Raw genomic sequence first — 21,772 nt, 5'->3', positions numbered from 1 at the left:
AGTGGTCAGAAACCAGAGGTGCGTTCAATACACTTTTCTGTTGGACCTTCATCCATTAATAATTCCTGGGGTGTTCTGAAATAAGGTTGATCTTATGCTAATATTCCCTCTATTATGAATATATTTATTTAGTTTTCCTACAGTCTTTTCAATCGCAGTCCCCGCATTTCCATATACTGTCACTGTTTCCTTTCTGTTCTCTTATTATTGGTATGGGTGAAGTATCTCCTGCTGTTGTTTTAATTTCCTAATTCAAGTCTAATGCAATTCAGTTGCAGACCTTAGACCTGAAGCCTAACTTCAGGCTGACTTTCAGTAACTCTCTTTTGCTCCCTTTCCATATCCGAATTAAATCTAAGCTCTTTTCAAGACCTTGCATAGACTTTACACCTATTTTACAATTCCTTTCCAATGTGATTCTCTCTGAAACCTAATGAAACCCTCAAACTGACTTGCTGATATCAGTGATGATGCTGATATGCGACAGTATATTCAGAAGTGAAATTTCCATGTAAAAAATATAGAAGAAATACAGAAGATTCCTCCAGCTTCTGGCACTGTAGCCACAGCAGTATCTGAGAAGTTAACCTTGTATCTTCGGAAATCTGCGTGGTGCTTCCTCAGCTCTTGATGTATGACAACCTTTGCTTAACTTTTAACATGCACATTATCTTCTGAATTACAGGAAGAAATAGAAACGCTTACTGCCATGTGGAGCGGTAAAGATGGAAACAAGAACAAAAAATACATTTATTGGAAATGTCCTTTTCAGAATTAGCTATAAAAATAATAATTAAAAATATGAAAATGCCATTAGCGGATTGACTAGTCTCTTTCTTTTTATATTTTCTTTTTTTCCCTTTTTTTCTTTTTTTATTTTTTTTTGGTCTTTTTTCTTTTTTGTTTTTTTCTTTGTCTTTGTCTTTTTTTCTTTTTTCCCCTCTTCTCCTTTTTTAATTTTTTCCTTTTTTCTTCTTGTCTTTTTTTTAGATGATAAGTATAAAAGAATATAAATTTTTGCTCTAATACTACTGAAAATATGTCAAAGTATGTTGTATGGTCCCACATAGTAAAAAAAGAGTGTGGGGCAAATAATGTCACCTTTTTTTTAAGTATAATTTCTCATTTATCACTTTTTATATAGGGCCTATATGATGAATGGAAACAACACAGAACAACCCTTTACAATTTTATTCTCTGTAAGAAGGCAGCAATTGAGGCAGGAAAGGGATAGGATTAAAGTGGAAGTAAATGTAAAAATAAAATGTTTCTTTTTGAAGATTACTTGTTTAAGGAAAAAAACCTTCATATTTTCAGTTAAATGGTTCTTTGTACCCAGGGAGCCTTTCTTTCACTCAAAGAATTCTTGTTAGTAACAATTTCTTGTTGGTAAAAGTTAAATGTCTTTTCTTTTTGATCTTAAAAGTTTAATTCTTCTATATTAATCCTACTCTTAATCAGAGAGATTTACCAAGACTTAAGAAGGACACATGTACGCACACAGCAGGGAACAGACAAGAAAGGGGAAAAAAAAGATGATGACTCCTATTTATGGTTAAGCGTTGGAAAGATATAATTAATTCAGAACCCAGATTATTCAGGATTCAGGGGATGGTGGCTTTCTTTTCCTATCAGTGCAGATTTTAGCCCTGGACTCTTGGAAGGTAATTTGTTTTTTTGACAGAAATTCTGGAGCTTTCACTTTTCCTCTTCAAAGGCCTCCCATACCAATTAAAAGCTAGCTGCATATCATTCTGGCGCCTCATGAAGGAAGCTCTTTGTTTCTTCAGCATGGTAGGTGCCGCAAGCCAACAAAAGTACAAGTCTGTGCAGTTAACATTAAGAAGCATAAGAAATATGAGGGACAAAGAAAACAGATGGGTGCGTGTGAGCAAATGCAATGTTACAGCCCTCTGTCAGGAAATGAGGCTTTACATCAGACAATGTTTCCATCACATGGTCATTTGTTGATCTGAGTTACAGTGAAAGCATTGAAAAAGAACCTCTTTTAATTTACTTCTCAGCAAATTGGTTGGTTGTGTAAAATAATGCTCTGGTTTACGGGTCAGTGGTCAGTTTTAACATAATCAGTATACCTAGCTCTTTGGCCCAGGCTACAGCCAGTCTCAGGTGGCAGTGGCCAGTCTCAGAAACCAGGATAAATGGAAAAAAAAATGATTTAACGATACTTCCTGCAGATTCTTTTCCAGCTTCTAGTGATTTGTGGTTTATCGTTTCTTGAGATAGAGATTTTGAGGGAGGTTTCTTCTGTGATATTTGCCCAATCTTCTTTTGAAATCACATGAACTTCCAACATCTGTAGCACCCTGGGTCAAGGAGGAACATTGTGTGGAAAAGTATCTCCATTTACTTGTTTTCAATTTACTGGTTGTATTTGATGTCCCCTAAAGGTTGTATCAAGAGAAACAGTGAGCAGATATACTGGTTTTGTCTTCTGTGAGGCACACATGGATTTTACGGACCTCTATTATTCCCTCATTCTACTCCAGCTTCTCTTTTACAGGCTGACCAGTCCTTTCTTTTAGTTGTTCTTTAAAGGGAAGCTATTCCTCACCTTTGATCATGCACATTGGCTTTCTCTCTGAGTTTCCTACTGTCTGGCTTTGAATATTTTTTTTTGTGAAGGTGACAGACCTGTATTTAATATGCAGAATATAATTTAAAAAGTAGCATAATTACATTTTATTTTAATTTTTTTTTAATCTTTGCTCTTCTACTGAAGTACAGTGACAAATTTATTCTGCTTTAGCACAGATGTCAACACAATTTTAATTTTATTTTCCTGCAATTTAATTAATAAATGGAATGGTGTTACTTTTGTTTTCCTTGGCTATGTACTGTATGTGTTAGGATTTTATTTATTCTACTGTACATTGCTTTGAGGACAAAAGAGGTGGTTCTAAAGCATTAAAAAAACTCTCATCAGTCTGTGGAAAGTTGCATGACACAACGTTGTGGTGCAGTTTTCAAACCAGGGACTCCCCAAGCAGTTCATGTAGGACAGAAAGTCTTTGTCTATATATACTCACCCTGCTTTGATATATGCTGTCTCTGCTGGGAGCAGTCACATGTGGCTACTCTTCTCTCATGCCTGTAGTTGCTTTTCTTAACCTGAACAACCCTGGAACAAACGACAGTCTTTTCCTTTCTGGAGGGTTAGCTACCTCAGGATTGGCAGTGGCAGCTGAAGGGTTAATTCCCAATGGACACAGAAAAAGCAAACAGTCTGGGTGCTGGTTTGTAAAACGAATTTTCAATGTGTAGCCCACAGACTATCATTGATTGCGGTAAATAAATAAAACCACTCCTGACTTTTATTGTTGTAGGGAGTAATTATAATTCACAGGGCCAGACCCTTTGTGCCACAGAATGCTTCATTTGTGGTTTGCATGAGCAGATACATTAACTTCTGTAAGCTCTTTTCATTAGAACGCTATTACTCATTGAGGACTGATCAATATATCATCTATACAACATCTTGAATGTGGATGTCTGGACCCATTGTGGGCTTGCTGATAATGACTTCTTTATTCAAGACAGCTTGTAGGAACAAGGAGATAAAGAAAAGGGAAGAGAATTATAGCATATGCTCATGAAAGTATTCTAAAGGTTATAAACAGAAAGCAGGAGTAAAGCTACAGGGTAGGGAAAGCGATCATAGAGAAAAAAAGAGTGGAAAGGAACTGAAAGTTGAAAAGGAAAAAAGGTTAGAGTTTCACTGTATTTCTTTTTCTGACATTATGCAAAGCAAGCTAAGTTTTAATAAACCTTCTTTTGAAACTAGTCCTCCCCCTTGGGATTATATTGCCCTTTAGGTTTTCATATCCTAATGCTCTGCTCGTCTTGTGAGGCATTCAAGTATTCCCAATGAAAACAGAGCACCATTTTCCTTCCCCCTTGAAATGTTTTATTTATCCTTTGTTCTCCTCCTTTCTCACTTCCCTCCTACTACCCCAAATAAACTCTCTGGGGCTCAGAGGTTTTATTTCTTCCATTAAGTTTTGATTTCTCACCATATTCATTCTTTTCTTCTGTTTCAAGCTTTTCTTATGCTCTTTATCAAATTTTGTATCAATTTATTAGAACTTTAATGCGTAGTGTGACAGATTACAGCTTGATTCAAGCTTGCTGTGCTCTCCATATCTGGAGTACATTTTGGGAAATGGTAACAAATAGAAAATAATATATCCACAAAAGCCTTTATTCATTTATTCTAGCTTTTTCTTTGCTGCTGTAGTTTGGCTTCTGTTTTGCTGTTGACAAAAGAAATGAAGCATTATAGTCTCTTCTATAGATCAGAGTGGACATGCCATGCAGTTGAAGGGAATATAGAAAGGGTTAGAATTGTTTTCGAGGATCAGAAAAAAGAGTTTATGAAAGAATGTGTAACAAGAGAGCCATTGCAAACTTCAACCTTGGAGTGGGAAGAAAAGAAATACCTTTTTTTTTCTGAAAGAAAACTAAACCAGATTCCTCACAAAGCAAGTCTTCATCAAGTAAGTATTTTAAGTACAATGCCAGACTGTGAATTAACACATTTTTAGTGGGGCATGAAGTTAATTACCTGCATAATGCATATACAAAAATTAAAATCTCATGATTTTATTTAAACAGATTCAGCAGTTCAGGAGGACCTTGCAAGGAGAAGAGTACTCTCAGTGACAGAAGGTCAACATCTGGAAGTCAATAGGACGTTCAGGTAATAAGGCAACACACATAAGTTTTCTAAAGCTGACTGAAAACAAACAAAGCGTTTTAGTTACATTTTTAAAAAGACCTCAGAATGGCAAGCTGATTTTGATTCAATTCAGTAATCTAAAGGTATTAAACAAACCAATTCATGGAAGTTAAGGACTGGATGTCCACACTGCAGAAGAAGAAGGATAAACAGCATTGCAGAGTGCTATGGGAATGATTGAAACATTGCCCAGTATTGGTTCATAACAGGGATAATCAGAAAAGCTCATTTTTATTACATGGGAAACAGACATGGAAAATTTCTAATAAGCTCTGGCTTCATCTTAAAAGTAGACAAATCCTTCCATCTGAAAACTAAACGTTGCCACTAAAATAGAAATACTCCATTTTGGGTTGTGCTCGTTGTCAAGTCAGATCACATGTTGTTCTTTGGGGGCAGGTACCAGTAACCATACATCTGCTTCAGCTGTCCCGGTGCTTTATGGAAGTTGCAGTTCAGGTATCTCACTTGTGCCTCATGATGAACTGTAAGGCTGCAGCACGGAAATCACAGGAGAGACTGAATATGTCGCAGTCCACAAAGGAGGAAGGGGTTTAATTGCTCCCACTTCCCTGGAACATGAGAAAATGCAGTTCAATGCTGATCTGTGTCTAGATAAGACTTTTCGATATGGAAATCTGTATGTTTGTTTTGACCAAAGGAAGCAAAGGGAAAGGTCTGACATTTCAGAAAGGGAACATTCTGATGTTCAAAAGAAAGAAAAATAATATTGTCTGTGGAAAAAGCTAAAATCAGAAAAAGTGTTGGCACTCAAGTTCTAGCTTATCATTGTACATGTCTGGGCAGACCTGTAAAGTCTATACCCAGTTGTTATCAGACCACAGCCTGATAAGTCAGTAGCGACTTCATCTAGAAAAGGCTCTGCAGCACCTGTACTGATGCAGGGCTTGTGAAGTACAATTCACAGCTCAGACTTTGCTGCTCAGGGTCCATAGGATGTGAGGAGAGAATTAAAACACAGCTCTAGGGTGCAACACAGCACGCCCTGCTCTTATTGTGTGCTCTACATGTTTTGCTTTGGTGATGTTATGTCTTTCTGCAAGTTGCTGTTATACTTGCCTGTCTGTCCTGCACTGATAAAAGGCAGAACATGAGATTTTTCTTCATCTTATTGGGTTGGGGTGGTTCATGTACCCTCCATAACCTGCCGTAACGTGTCAGTCCTCCTAAGGGTCAAATATGGAGCTATTTCAAACTGCTTTATGTATAATGTGCTTTCTAGACTCCAGGCTGATGTTTCTGATTCTATGATTATTCCAGCAACTTTATTCTGCTTCTATAACTAGTTGTGCTGCTGAAGGAGGTTCAGGCAGATGTTAACAAACCTGTTTGGTTTGTGCTTTGATTCTGCTTTCTCCTGTTTTGCCAGACCTCTCACACCTCTCAACCCTTTCTTAATATGCCTAATATTGCTATTAGAGCCTTTCACTCTGCTTGAATAAAGGAAACCTTCTCTTGCGTGGGCTTCTCCTAGGGAATTTTTCCTAGCTGCTGTTCCAGCAGTATTATGGAAAGCAGTCCTGGGCTCATATGGGAGAATCCATTAGAGGTGTTTCATTGAGCCCTGAAGTGTTTGGGCTTTTTATTGTGTAACAGGACTTGCTTTAAATCTCCATGAAGGTGTTCTAGCCTGTCTTGGGATTGGGAACCAGAATGTCTCTTCTTATTAGCCCTGCAGAGGTAGCAGCCACGTTGAGCACTCAGTCCCCAACATCTGGCTAATCCCAACACCATTTTCCTACAACCACCAGTGAGAAGTTAAACAGCTAAAATCCCTGCCCGCTGGCATTTCTTTGCTGGAGAGCATCCTTTGGTAGGTGTATTTCTTACCACTGTAAAGCTTTATTTCACTTCAGTAGGTCCTGAGTACAATCCATAACGTGAGAGCTGCAATTAGCTCCTTTGCATATCCTGTTCTCCACCTGGCACAAAGGAGAAATTCAAACATCTTATCTCTTCTTCTCTCCCCTCTGCTCATTTCAGTGGCTTCCTGTTCCTTATTCCTTATCAAAATATGACCAATGTACTCCTTTCTGCAGTGCCTACCTTTTGGAACAGCTTAAACTTCTCAGACTCATAAGCTTCCCTTCTTTTTACAAGTTGGAAATTAAATAAACTTAGCAAAATATACATATTTTATGTTCTGTACCCTTTTGTTATTGCCCAGATGTGTCAATGCTCTTACTTATTCTTTAAACGTTATTTTTACACCTTTTTTTTTCTAAATGCAATACAGGTTCTACTTTGCACAAAATTCTTCCAAGTGATTTAGGAGGAAGTTTGTGTTAAAGTCACTATGTAGAATAGATTGCATTCCAATATACTGGTAAAAAAAGTTATACTTAAACGTTTCACTAAAATAAAAAAGTACTGGAGCAGATATTGATAATGCAGTCACAGAACTGGGGTTCTCCAGAGATCTATGCTGAGTTCAGTTTTATCACGAAACTGGGGTTCTCCAGAGATTTATGCTGAGCCCAGTTTTATTCAATATATTAATTAATAGTTTGGTTTTCATAACAGGGAATAAAGTACTCACATTAAAGATATTTAGCTCAGGGGCTGTGAATATGTTTCAAGATAAGCATGAAATTTGGAAAAATCTGAGCAAATTGAAAAAACTAATACGAAACCCCTCTAGTTTTCAGGTAGGAAAGTTTTATACCTAGGTAGGCATCATCAGCTATGTAAGCACATAACATGGAGTGGCTGGCTTTGCTGTAGGAAATTCTGTGAGAGACGCTGAAACCATAGCATAAAGAAACAGTGTCATGGGGCTGCAAACACCATGTTGAGAGAAGGGAAACAGTATTATAACTGTAAGATGCATGAAGCGATCGATTTACTTCTCTGATAAGGTCCTGAGCCTTGTGATCCTCTTTGGATGCTCCACTGAAGAAAGACAAAGGTCAATTACAGTAAGTAGAAAGGACAGAGACAATAATGATGAGGTGAGAAAACAGGCTGACAAGGGAAGGTTGAAGCAATCAGGGTTATTTAAGCTGAAGGAGAGAAGATGGAAGAAATGTAATAATAAGGTGAGGTATGCAAAAGGCTACTGTAAAGAGAAGAGGACAAATTGCTGTCCAGGTGGATGGGACAAAAGAAAATGGGTTTATACTGCAGTAAGAATGTTCGAGAACATTGTATCTGTTTTCCAGCATGACAGTAAGGAAGGCCTGGAAAATATTTGGTGGAGGTTATGGTGTCTACAAAGGGCTGTATAAAAGCTGAATCTTGAGGGGCCCTTCCATTCCAGTCTCTGCACTGAGACAATCAGTCCTATCAGTGTGGTTGCCACAGTTATTTGTCTAACCTGTTCTGGGAGAGCTTCCTATATCCCCAGGCTGTCTATTCTAGGTCTTCCTTAGAATTCCCTTCAGGGGCCGTTCTTAATGTCTTGCCTTTATCAGTGATGAAAAAAGAAGCAGCTTTATGTATTCTGCAAGCTGCAATCTTATGCACCCCAGCAAAATACTGTCCTTTTGCCTCACACGGCTTTCCTTGAAAACAGCTGCAGTAGGTACTGCCGTGGACAGGGAGTTCACCTGTAGGTACCTGCTTAAGGTTCTTCCAGCCCACTTGTTTTCTGTATTTGTCAGCAGTACAACTGCATGATGGTAGAAAAAGCTAGGCTGCTGTTATACTGAGGATAGAGGCGTGCAGGAATCCAAAGATGGATTTGAAGCTCAGATAACTGAAGCCAAACTACCTTGATATTTCCTATGGATTTCAGCTGGCAAGTATTTATGCAGAATCATGGGTGGGCTTGGGCAGCCTGTGCTGAAATCCAAACTGTTTCGAGGAACTTGTTCCTGGGCTTTCCAGGTTGTCTCTGCACAAGCTGCAAGCATATTCTTGGATTCTTGACATATCTTTTGGAGAATTTTAGTATCAAGATATTGTAATCTAAAGAGCTGTCTTGGCCATCCAGAGCCTTCTCTGCTTGTTGTGACTTTCATGTGAGAACTGTACTCTCTGTGAAACTTTTGTATATTAGATCAGGAAGAAATTTCACATGAAACTTCATTCTTCTGTGTAATTAAAAAATTTAAAAATATATTAACTTTACTTGTCCTTAACTTTGTGAGTGTCCTGTGAGTCCCAGGGCCATGTTTTTTAGAGGAATTACATTATCTGAAACGATCTGGCAGTATGCTTGTTGAACCATATGAGTGAATATGCAATACTCCTATGTCCTAAGGGCCTGATGAGGTTGACTGGTATTCTTCTAGTCAGGGACACTCTCACATCCTGGTGAACTCCTATATGTATATCAAGTGTTATCTGCCAATCAACATTTGGACCATACAAAGTGTGCATTCATGTGTTTAGTATGGACTCTTAAGACTACGTGGGAACATCTCCTAAAATATCTTGTGGAATGTGAAAGGAAGACAAGTGATGTACCTCTGTTAATCCTGCCAAACGTGTAATTTGAGATTGCTATGGTGGAGGCTTTTTTCTGGTTAAGCTCGAGTTTTTGCAGGGTGTAGTTTATGCAATATGTATAGTATATGGGTATATTTCAGCATTAACACTGGAACAATTTATGCTCATGCGTAACTTTCCTCACTTTATGCATAGAAATCTTTAATGACTGCTCAGGTGGAGAAACTAAAGGATGTGCCTGAGTGCTTGAGGTATTAGAGCCTCAGTTATTATCATTCTTTGGAAAATGAAACAAGGCCACAAAGAGGTCTTGTATAAATTAAAAATGAAGCAAAATGAAAAAGTAAATAAGTCAGGAAAAATAATTAGCTGACATACGTTAATTTTTTAAAAATACTTGTTTGTGGAACAGAGTGTAATTAAGCCCTTAGTGAGCATATGGTATGCAAATACTAATGCTGTTTATTAGTATGTATTCAGCAGAATATTTGGGCAGATCATTCACATATACATATAAAAGGAAGCTGAAAACTAGAATGTGAGAATGAGAGTGGTCTAGAAATGATGAATGTTCATTCTACTGATATTTTTGGTTTTGAAGGAATCCAGCAAAATATAACCTCTGTAAGGGGCACAAACCAACTTCATTTTTTAATGAGGGTGCGGATCTAAGATGAGGGGAGGGTGAAACTCGTGTTAAGCTAATTAAACCTACACTCTTTTTTTGTAATTTTCTAACACCAAGTACTGAATTAGCTGTAACCACTTGTAACAGTTCTGACTCCAGTTTTCAGTAGTGTGTACACCCAGTCATGCTGGAACAGTTCCTCTCTCTCTACTTCTGCCTTTTAAGAAAGAGTCCTTTTGAATGTTTTGTTCCAAGACCTGAATTACTGCTTTCAGAGAGAGATTTTGGAGAGGTCTAAAATCTGCACGCACTGTTTATTTAATGCTGTGGTCAAATTGGCACTAATTAAAGCAAGAGAAGTTAAAAATCAGTAGTAACTCATAAAGCTAATGTAACCATAATGTATTTTTTCAACACTAGGACAGAATATGGTCAAAAAGCTGCTCAGTCATTGCATTGTCCGGTCAAGACTTCCTAACATTAGCTTCTTGTGACAGATTTTGTTGTGCAGAACCAGTGAGATGGGATGAGTGAAGGAGAGAATATGGAGCAGCAAAAATGCATTTGGATTTGTGCAGAGCAGTGGCACTTGGAAGGGAAGGAGCAGTGCCTCTGACTTCATGACAGCCTTCATTCCTTACAGCTGTGCTGTCTCTGGGGCCACTCAGGGAGCATAAACACACCTGTGTGAGATCTCAGTCTCAGATCACAGGCAGGGGATCAATTCCACTACTGTTTTTTTTTTTGCAGCAGAAAACACAACAGAGCGCCAAACCTAACACGAGTCTACTGAGGTATTTATTAATAACAAATCTTATCCTAACCACCGTGTTATAGATCCATACAAAGAAAAACATCTACTGTGTCTATACTGCTTTAAAAAAAGTCCATCTGATGGCCCAGTTGTGATAAGTGCATTTCTCTTGACCATAATACAACACTAGTAACACATAAAGCTGAAAACTTTGCATGATGTGTTAGTATATGAAATAGGTGAGTTGTCACTACATTTATGAAATACTCTTGGAACACTCTGATAATGCATTGACTGACAATGTGTATGTTAATTATTTTGTTATTGTACATTTAAGTTCTGTGTTTCTTCCACAACACTCACTATGAAATACTATCTATTGAGGGAAAGGATTTGGCTGACTTTTTAAATTGAATTAATAGGAAGCCCCATCTTGAAAGTGGCAGTAATGTGTGAAATAAGAACAAAGATTAAAGCAGCAGAACAACTGCTGAATATTGGTACAAAATCATTTCAAATAGTGGGAGAGTGAAGAATGATTTCTCAACAGTTTTAAATGGTGAAATATTTCCATACAGTGATGAAGACAAAAATTATTTGCTTTATTGCTGCAATTCTAGCACTAACATGGTCGACAAAGGTTCACCACAGAGCAGTAGAGGAACTCCAGCAAAATGGGAATGTAGTTTAAGGCAGGGAATCACATCATATCGTGCTTTCTCTTCAGCTGATACAAAAATTACTGATGGTGAAAGCGTTTCTGATTCCTCTGCTACAAACCACATTTGAGCAATGGAATTACTCTCAATTTACCAGCAGGCTAGGATCTTTTTGCCCTTAAGTCATATAAATTGCACCAGCTGAGATCTGAATTGTGGCTCATACATTTCTGGATTAATCAGTGCGATTGTGCATATATATCACATGGATTCATAAATAAGTTACTGTTGTATTAAGAACCCATTACTGTTTGTATTGGTACTCTTCAGAAAAAAACACATGCTAGCACTCAAGATGTTACTAGCATAATTTCCCTTTTATTTTGGGCGTTTCCCATCCAGATGAAAGTTTTTGTGTTTAGATTCAAACATGAACCTACAGCTTTTTTACTGGGAATCTTCAGAAGTCCTATTTCCTTTATTTTAAAGAGAAGTTTCTCCTGTTCCACAACTTTGTATGTGTTTAAAACAGAAAATGATGGCAAAATGAAAGATTCAGGATGTCACCTGAATTGACAAGGTCCCCTCTCATCTTTCTCTTCTTCAGGCCAAAGAGCCCTGATCTCTCAGCCTTTCCTCATAAGAGAGGTGTTCCGGTCCCCTAATCATCTTCATAGTCCTCTGCTGGACTCTGTTCAGTAGTTTGCTGTCTCTCTTGAACTGGTGTCTCCAGAACTGGACCCAGCACTCCAGATGCAGCCTCACCAGCACAGAGTAGAGGGGGAGAATAATCCCTCACTCTGCTGGCCACACTCTTCTTCATGCACCCCAGGACACAACTGGTCTTCTTGGTCACAAGGGTACGTTGCTGGCTCATGGTCCAGTTGTTGCCTACCACAACTCCCAGGTCCCTCTCTGCAGAGCTGCCCTCCAGCAGGTCAACCCCCACCAGCCTGTACTGGTGCATGAGGTTATTCTTCCCCAGGTGCAGGACCCTACACTTGCCCTTATTGAGCCTCGTTAAGTTCCTCTCTGCCCAGCTCTCCAGCCTGTCCAGATCACGCTGAATGGCAGTGCAGCCTTCTGGTGCATCAGCTGCTCCTCCCAGTTTAGTATCGTCAGCAAACTTGCTCAGGGTGCACTCTGTCCCTTCGTCCAGGTCGTTGAATAAGACTGGGCCTGGTACTGACCCCTGGGAAACACTACTAGCCACGGGCGTCCAACTAGACTCAGCACCACTGATCACAACCCTTTGAGCTCTGTCCTTCAGACAGTTCCCAGTCCACCTCACTGTCCACTCATCTATCCCACAGTTCCTATGCTTACCTATGAGGATGTGATAAGAGACAGTGTAAAAAGCTTTGCTGAAGTTGGGGTAGGTGGCATCCACTGCTTTTCCCTCGTCCACCCAGACAGCCATGCCATCATAGAAGTCTACCAGATTGGTCAAGCATGATTTCCCCTTGGTGAATCCATGCTGACTACTCCTCATAATCTTCTGATTCTGTGTTCAGCAGCAGGCCCAAATTTTCCCTAGTCTTCCTTTTGTTACCAATATATCTGAAGAAGCCCTTCTCGTTTTTGACATCCCTAGTCAGATTTAATTCCAAGTGGGCCTTAGCCTTCCTCATTGCATCCCTGCATACTCTGACAATGTTCCTATACTCCTCTCAGGTACGATATGGAATGTCATCCTTCTTCCCTTAAGTTTTTCCAAAAGCTCCTTGCTCATCCAAGCAGGCCTTCTGCCTCTTTTCCTCCATTTCTTCCTCATAGAGATGCACTAATCTTGAGTTTGGAGGAAGTGGTGCTTGAATAGCGACCAGCTCTCTTGTGCCCCCCTTACCTTCTAGAACCCTAGAACACGGGATTCCTCCAAGCAGGTCTTTGAAAAGGCCAAAGTTAGCTCTCTTGAAATCCAGGGTTGCAATCCTAATTATTGCCCTTCTTCTCCCATGCAGGATCCTGAACTTCACCATCTCACGGTCACTACAGCCAAGGCTGCCCCCAACCTTTGTATCTAATACCAGTCCTTTTTTCTTTGTTCGTACAAGGTCCAGCAGTGCATCTCTTCTGATTGGTTCTTCCACTACCTGTGCGAAAGTTATCATCAATGCTCTGCAGGGACCTCTTAGACTGTAGGTGCTTGGCTGCATTGTTTTTCCAGCAAGTATCAGGGTAGTTGAAATCTTCCATGAGAACCAGGGTCTGTAACTGTGAGGCTGCTTTCAGCTGTCTGTAGTAAACACCCACAACAGTGTCACCTGTATTAGCATGCCCCTTAGGTCTTACCCATAAGCTCTCAACTTGCTCTTCATCCCCCCTCTAGGCAGGGCTCAATACATTCTAGGTCCTCTCTCACATAAAGAGCAACTCCCCCACCTTGCCTAGTTGGCCTGTTGTTGCTAAAGAGTATATAGCCATCCACGACAGCATTCCAATCACGTGAGTTATCCCACCACGTCTGTAATTGCAATGAGATCACGGCCTTGCGACTGCTCTGGCTCTTCCTGTTTATTCCCCATGCTGCGCGCATTGGTGTACAGGCATTTCAGAGAGGTAATTGAGCATGCGGGCCATATGGAGGGATGCAGGAGGATCCACCATAGCCATACACGCCATTGAGGCAGTTGGCCTTCTGGTATTCATCTGGGGAGGCAACTAAAGAACACTTCTTGCTGCTTTGCTTGACCTGGCTTATTCCCCAGTTTGATGCAATGGCAAGAACATTGCCACTTTGCACCCTACTCCTAGAGTCCTTTAGTTTAAAGCTTATCTCACCAAGTTTGCCAGCCTGCTGCCAAAGATACCCTTGCCTCTTCCAGACAGGTGGATTCCATCCCTTCCTAGTGGGTTATGGTCAAAAATTGTTCTGTTGTTATAAAAGCCAAAACACTCTTGACAGCATCAGCCAGGTAACCAGAAGTTGATATGCATTATTCGTCTATTTCTGGCTGCCTCCTCTTCTCCAACCGGTAAAATGGAGGAAAAGATAACTTGGGCACCAGTATTTTTCATTTTGAACCCCAGGGCTTTGTGGTCTTCCTTGGTTCTACCCAGGTTGTGACTTGCAGCATTATTCATGCCCACATGAAAGAGTAACAGTGGATAGCAGTCTGTGCTCTCAACAAGCTGTGGCACCCTCTCAGCTATATCTCAGACCTTAGATCCTGGAACACAGCATACCTCCCATGACTCCCTGTCAGGTTGGCAGATGGGCCCCTCAGTGCCCTTTAACAGAGAGCCACCCACTACGAGCACACGTTGTTTATTCTTCAGGTGCCCACCGTGTGCTGCTGGTATGATTTCTCTGTGCAGACCTTGCTCATGGGTGTCTATATCTGTTAAAGCTTCATACCTGTTTTTTGTTGTGATGCTGGAGGGTGGAGACTGAAACGGAGTCCTGTTCTTGTGGGTCCAAGGTGCCTCATTCTCAGTAGTGTCTGCTACAGGAGCATGGTTCTGAAACCACCTATCTCTGTCTCAACCCCTCTAATACTACAGTTTTTTGACTATTTCCTGAAGCTCTGTGACCTGATGTAAAAGACCCTCAGCCCCTACACACCATGTGCTGTTACCTCCCTTTTCACCAGGTGAAGGGTCTGGGCACTCGCTGCAACCTGTTGCCTGAACCGAAATCTCATTCCTTAGCAGTTCCGTCTGGGTGGATGCATCAGACATCTCTGGGGTTTTCCCTGTAGGAACTCTAGTTTTAGCTTTGAGGCTGGTGCCCACCATTTTGGCAGAGACCTGGAGCACTTCCCTGGGTCTAGAAGCTGGTTGGAACTGTGTCCCTGTGCAAACTTCTGCACCAACTGCTGCGCCAAATGCTGCGCCACACCCTGGCTGCCATTCCAAGCCCTGGCTGCCCCCCCTGTTCGCTGGCGCTCCCCAGGGTCACTTAAATCTCCTGCGGTTGCTCCCGGCAGTGCCCAAGATGCATCAGCCGTGCTCTCGAGAGCTGCTGGATCTCTGGGCTCTTCCTCTGGTGCCCCTGGCTCTGAGGACACCTCTGTCCACCTCCATCTAGCGCTCAGCCACCAAGCTTACCTTTGCTGTTGCCACGTCCCTCGATGACTGAGTGTGTCATGTTTCTCAGCCAGAGTGCAAACGTGTAAAGTTCCAATGCTATGAGCTGAAAGGGACTTAAATAGAGCACTAACTAACCCAACAGTTCTGCTCTGTTAAGTGTTATGTTTGATTTTAACTAGACAACAAGCCTTAAGGAATGTGATTCCTTAGAGTAAGCTAGATTCACGTGTGAGCTTTATATAATATCTTTATAGCTTTATAGAAAGATTAAAGGCAGTGGATTAAAGCCAAAGACTAAAGGGACAGTGTTAAAAATATATGGGAATGTTTTCAGGCATGATGGCCATTTTGAAGAAACGAAGCTAGAAAACATCCAAGAGAGGTAAATCTCAGCAGTTTGTGAATTTTCTCCACAGTCAAAATAGGAATGTTTCCTGGAGCAGACTGCAGTAAAATTGCTTATCTAGGTAGGGTCAAAGACATTGAAGTAGACATGGGAAAGCTGCTGTTGCTCAAACTTGAAGCTCTTCTGCCAATTCTTTTCAGTGCAGAGCACATAGAGACTCTGGCATCTGCAGTGGAAGCTGGTATGTAAAATGAAGAATGTAGAAAGCTGATGCATTTCATTGTGAGGGGATTAAGTCCTTCTCTTAGAGGTATCTCTACAGATGGCTTTGGGTACCAAACATGCTGATTATGTACTCTTTGTGATGGGGAAGAGAGGCAGGGATCATCTATAAGGCTAACAGAGACCTTGAACCATCTCAGACTTGTTACTCAGTGTGCTCAAGCAGAATTACTTTTTCAAGTTTTGTGACTATTTTACACCAGTTAAAAAATAACTTGAACTCAAGAATTATGAACCTGGCCCTCTGGAAAGTTTCTTCTCTTTTTTCTTTAAAGAATAACAGTCAAAAAGTATCACATTCCCCATGCTTGCTGTGTTTCTTGGTTTATCTGGCCAAGAGGAGGGTAGAACCATGTGGCAACTCCAAGGTGTTAGGTGGCAATTTACCCATCGGAAACTGTCCTAGCACCAACAAAGTCACAGGAAATAGACTTCTTGTTTGTTGACTTCACAAGCCAGATTTTAATTATAAGGTGTTTGTATCCCGTTATTAATTCTCTGAGAAGTCTAATCCTCCTCAAACTTCTCTTTGTACAGAGAAGACTAAAGAAAACCCATACGTCCATGTTTTTATTTTCATTGTTTAAAGAACGAAAAGTGTGCCTTTTTTTTTCCTGCAACACTCGTCTATATTATTTACCTGATTCCAGGGAATTCCAAGGGCAGGACACATCTTTTAATAAGGCCATGATCCGTACATCGCAGCTAAGACTAGTAATAAACTCTAATACTGATGTTATAAAAACCTTCTTAAAGCAAGGTTAATAACGTGACAATAGTAAACACCCCAGTCAGCATAAAATGGAATGAAGCCTACGTTATTTTAAATGCATGGGTCCTGTGAAAAAGGATACCAAGGAAAGACCTTTTGTTCATGAGCTTCTATATATAAAAAATTCAGTTTTCTGCTTGTGTCTCAGTTGAAGGTCATCTGTACACGAGCAAGAGAAAAATAACTACCATACTTGACTGCAAAATGCTGGGATTACATAGCAATGTTTACAATATTGCAAATACAATACTTTAATCGAAGATTAATATTATTTATGAGATTAGAGGAGTTCCATTAAAGGCCAGACACGTATTGTGTTCATTTGTATTTATTGTTTTTTGTTTCTCTTTCTTCCTCCTGAAAAAATATTATATGGTGTAGAAAGTGACAGAAATACTGATCCTCTTCTTCAGCTCTATGACAGAACTAAAATAATCTTGCAAAAATGTCAACATAGTTAGTCGGCCAGTTTCTGAAGAAGCACTTTCTGTAGAAGATCACTGCTATGTCCCTCATTCAAAAGGAAGAAACAGAAGGATACCCAAGTTCAGGATCAAATTTACATTTTGATGGGGTCTTGCACTGCTGGTTGGAATTAATGATCCTTTCTGAAATTGGTGCTTCAGTCCCCAATCAGTTTCTCCCATCAGAAGGCATTTCCAGAGGGACTGTGTGCAGAATATTTGAACTAACAAAACAAAACAAAACAAACACACCAATTTTCAGCCAAATAATCACTTCAGTTGTTTTCAGCAAAGAACACAAATTTCTTCCATTCATGAAAATTATAAAGAGTATTTGGAAGTTTTCAACACCATTTCCTTTCTCTGAGAAAGCAGAAAATAAGAATTATAATGCCATTCATCAAATATTAGGCCATAATTTGCCTGTCATTTCTAAAAGGGGCTAGATCTAGGCTGCTTCTGCAGAAAATGCAGGAAATCTAATAAAAGATATAGAATGCAATAGAGTATTTTCTTAACCTTCTGCAATGGGTTTTTTCTACATCTTTGTTTAACAATTTTCTCAGTTTTCTTGCCTTTGAATACTGCTGATCACTAATCTCCTCTCCCTACAAAAAGAGCCTTACAAGTTTCATGATATTGTAACATCAATATGTAAAACCTGATTGAGCAGAAGAATGTTCATTTAAAATAATTTAAACCTACATACCATGAATGTTTTCAAGCTAGTCAGAAGAGAGCAAGTTATGTTAAGATCACATGTTAAAACTTTCTTCTAAAATTTAGGAAAATTTTTCATCTAGTCTTCTGGGTTTGTCAAGAAAGTTTCCCTTTTGACTGCAGATCCTCTTAAAAATATATTAATTTTACAATACCATATATGTTATAATTTTATTTTACAACGGAACTTGTTATTCAAAATACAACTGAGTACTCCAGACATGAAAATTCATTTTAAACTAAAAAATAAAGCATCAAACCACCACCTGTTATACACTTTTTTACTCATCCTTTCTAAAACTCACGAACTACAGAAGTATAAACAGCTGTTAGGACATCGTGGTAGTTTGGCGTAATAGCAAACGAAAAACTCTCCAACAAAGGATGACTATTTTCATAGTAAAAGCTAAATAGAAGACAAATAGTAATTTCTTTAAGTGGGGACATGTGACCATTTTTCAGAATACTTCCATTTATGAAGGTGTGGCCAGCTTTATTTTCATTTTACATTTTTTCTACCAGATTTTATGCTGATATTGATTACCTTTCTGTCACTGACTGTAACACCTAAAAACTTCTTATTCTCTTGCACGATTACTAGTTTAGAGGATTTACTTTTTCCCTCAGCCTGGTTTTCATTTACTAGTCTCTACATATTCTGTCCTTGACTAAAGTGACTAACACAATCCCTAGAGGTATATGGAAGAAAATACTGAATATAAGTTGAAAGGTCATATTATTTCTGCATGTAGCACTGGTGCTGCTATCTTTGGAAAACTGTCCCCACTTCAGTGTCCAGAGTTCAGACTAGCTGCTGATAACACTGCAAATGCCTACAGAGAAGCACCAAGCACAATTGAGAAACTTCTTATTCTGTCAGAGAGTTAACAAGAGTTAAGCCTGTGAGTATTTAAGGGCAAGGTTGGTAACAGGCTCCTCAGTTAGTTCACAGATGTTTAGTATAATTTAATGAGTTGAAAGTAAAGCTAGAACAACTGAAACCCAGGCTGCTTTCATTGAGGTGAGAGTTAATTTCCAGGACAACTGTTCATGTATTCTTGTGAAGAGAATCCACATACCATTTCAAAGACAAGTTTGTAATATTTTTTAACCTGAAATCCATCTCCTGGTTCAAGTGAATATTTAGTTCTGTGCCAGGCTACAGCTTGTGTTACACAGGCAGACCGTGTGACCAGGATCTTCCCTTGTACCTTACTCCCTGCAAAGTGATGCTCACTGCTTATTACACTTCTGTGGTCTCACTCCAGTTTGTCAATGAGATGTCCTGAACACGATATTCCACTTCTGCGGATTTCCCCACTCTGGGGTCTGCCAGCATCTGTGTAGGCAGATCAAAATCACTGTAAACATTTTTGCTGCCAGTTCATATTCTGCCGAGTAGCTTTCAAAATCATAACAACCTTCTGCTACCAGGTGTGTGTTCCTGCAAAGGCACTCGACAAATTTTGATTTGCAGTTTTCTGTCTATAGCTTCACCTCTGCAGATGTAGGCAGTTATTGTTTTTGTCACATTGGAGGCCACAAGTCCTCTCACTGTGGGGTTGGAGATTACAATTGCAGAACATGCTGCAGAAAGCTCTGGACGTTACCTTCCAGCCCAGCAGGATGCCTTAGCAGGTATTCATCCTTCTGCTTTCACAGTACAGTAAAGCTGGTCTGCAATGACAGTCCTGGTGGTGGAAACCCCAGAGAGGTCAAGCGAATGTCATTGCACAGCCTTTCATGCACTAATCAGTGGAGGGGCAGAGATCCTGTAGCGTTGTCACTTCAGAGATTAGCGGTGGCATTTAACATGGCGCCTCAGGCCCTTTGCACGCTTCCTGATCTGTTCAACAGCAGCTTGGAGGTGCATTAGCTTTGGTTAGCAAATGCTATCATTTGCTAGAAGACACGAAATGTAGGTTACACATCACCCAGGTAAATAGAAGTCATTCCCAAGACTTGACTCAGAGCTGTGTGGACTTAGCAGCTCAGGTCTCGGTGCAGTGGCGTCACAGAGGACTTCTTCGCTTACTGCAGGGCTCCTCAGACCTAGTTAGAATATGGGATATCAGGTGGCAAACTGGTCAGACCTCAAGGGCGGCGCTGGAGTCACACTGTGGCATGCCATGAAGAGGGGAGTGATGCTGTGTCATAGGCTTTGGATCCAGAGCCTACAGTCATCCTTGAGGAGTCTCTACGATCAGCCAGTAGGGAACATTTGCAACGCTGCTTCCCACAGTCACCTTCTGTGGGTGGAAGGCATACTTTTTCAGGGCTGTACCAGGACATGAAGTGATCCAAAAAACCCACACAAATCAATGGCATATTGCTTAAGGGTGTCTCCAGAAGCAATGGTATAACATAGTCCAAAATGCAACCGTGAGACCTTAAAATTAATTGGATCTAGTCCAGCCTTCTGTTCTGTAACTTTGTGTTCTGTCAGCTAAATCAGGAGTCCATTACTAATTCCCCATAAAAGCAACTTTAAGTAGGACACTAAGATAGTCTAGGGTAGCTGACTCTCACCTGGGCTGTTCTCATATGCCCCATACCCCATGTACGCCATTAATAGGTGCAGCACAGTGGTGTGAGGTGCAAGAACTCAAGCCATCGCTCCAAAGTAAGAAATAAAGCTTCTGAAGGCAGTCTTGGATTCAGCTATAGCAGTTCAGAAATGTGAAGATATGACTTCCTTCAGTTTAAACATAATTTCTCTACACACACCGTGGAATGTATGTTTAACCTTTTAAAAAAATGAGTGTTTGAAAGAAAAGAAAAAAAATGTAAGATAACCCTTTAGTAATGTTTGGGACAAAGCAGTCATTTCCCTTATATATTAAAAATTGCAATGACCGAAGACAAAAGCACTGAATAGGGTATTAAAGAGAAACTCTCCTTCTGTTGTTTGCTTTAACAATCTAAAATAAAAAGTTGAATTCACATACATAACCTCCAGCTTTTCAACTCACCTGGAGAGCTCCCCTACCCACAATGCACTAAGTGGATGATTAAAAAGAAATGGGGGCTTAACTGAGGGGTAAGCGTGGGGTCTCTGGAGCTTTGCAAAGCACTGAACCATGCAGCTACAGCTGTCCTCCAAACAAGCCCAACATTCTTTATTTATTTGTTATGAAATATTTATGGATGTTATGAAAGGTTTAAAATAATGTGTCTGTCTCTCTCTCTCTCCTCTTATTTTTGCCCTGGCACAGTGTTTTCTAATGCATAAATAATTCTGGCCTGTGGACAGTGGGACAGCACATTAGGTGGGATGTATCCGCTGTATCACATTCTTTCTGCCTGAGAGAAAATATCATTCCTAGTAATTTTCTACACTTATACAATCTGCGTTGACAGTAAATAATTGATGTATGAATTTAGGACTAAACTCCAACACAATATGACTTTATGTCAAGGGTTACTCCCAGCAGATTTTGAGCTAAATCATCTTGCAAAATGGATTCTTTCAGTGGAAAAAGGATGAAAAAAAAGCTTTTTGAAATTATTTTAATGGAAAGATGGGACCTCTGCATAGTGCTTCTTTTGATGAGGTCTTGCTTTGCATGGCTGGCAATAAAACCAAGCAATCTACCCATTATGAGATTGGAAATGTTTCATTTGTGATCACAAATGGATTTTTTTTTAGATTGACATAAGCAGGTTCTTTTTTGTTCCTTTCATTCTTTCCCCTTCCCTTCCCTTCCCTTCCCTTCCCTTCCCTTCCCTTCCCTTCCCTTCCCTTCCCTTCCCTTCCCTTCCCTTCCCTTCCCTTCCCTTCCCTTCCCTTCCCTTCCCTTCCCTTCCCTTCCCTTCCCTTCCCCTTCCCCTTCCCCTTCCCCTTCCCCTTCCCCTTCCCTTCCCCTTCCCCTTCCCCTTCCCCTTCCCCTTCCCCTTCCCCTTCCCCTTCCCCTTCCCCTTCCCCTTCCCCTTCCCTTCCCCT

Source organism: Leptosomus discolor, chromosome 8 (genome assembly GCF_034619465.1).
Source record: "Leptosomus discolor isolate bLepDis1 chromosome 8, bLepDis1.hap2, whole genome shotgun sequence".
Classification (NCBI taxonomy): Eukaryota; Metazoa; Chordata; class Aves; order Leptosomiformes; family Leptosomidae; genus Leptosomus; species Leptosomus discolor.
This window is presented reverse-complemented; position numbering follows the sequence as displayed.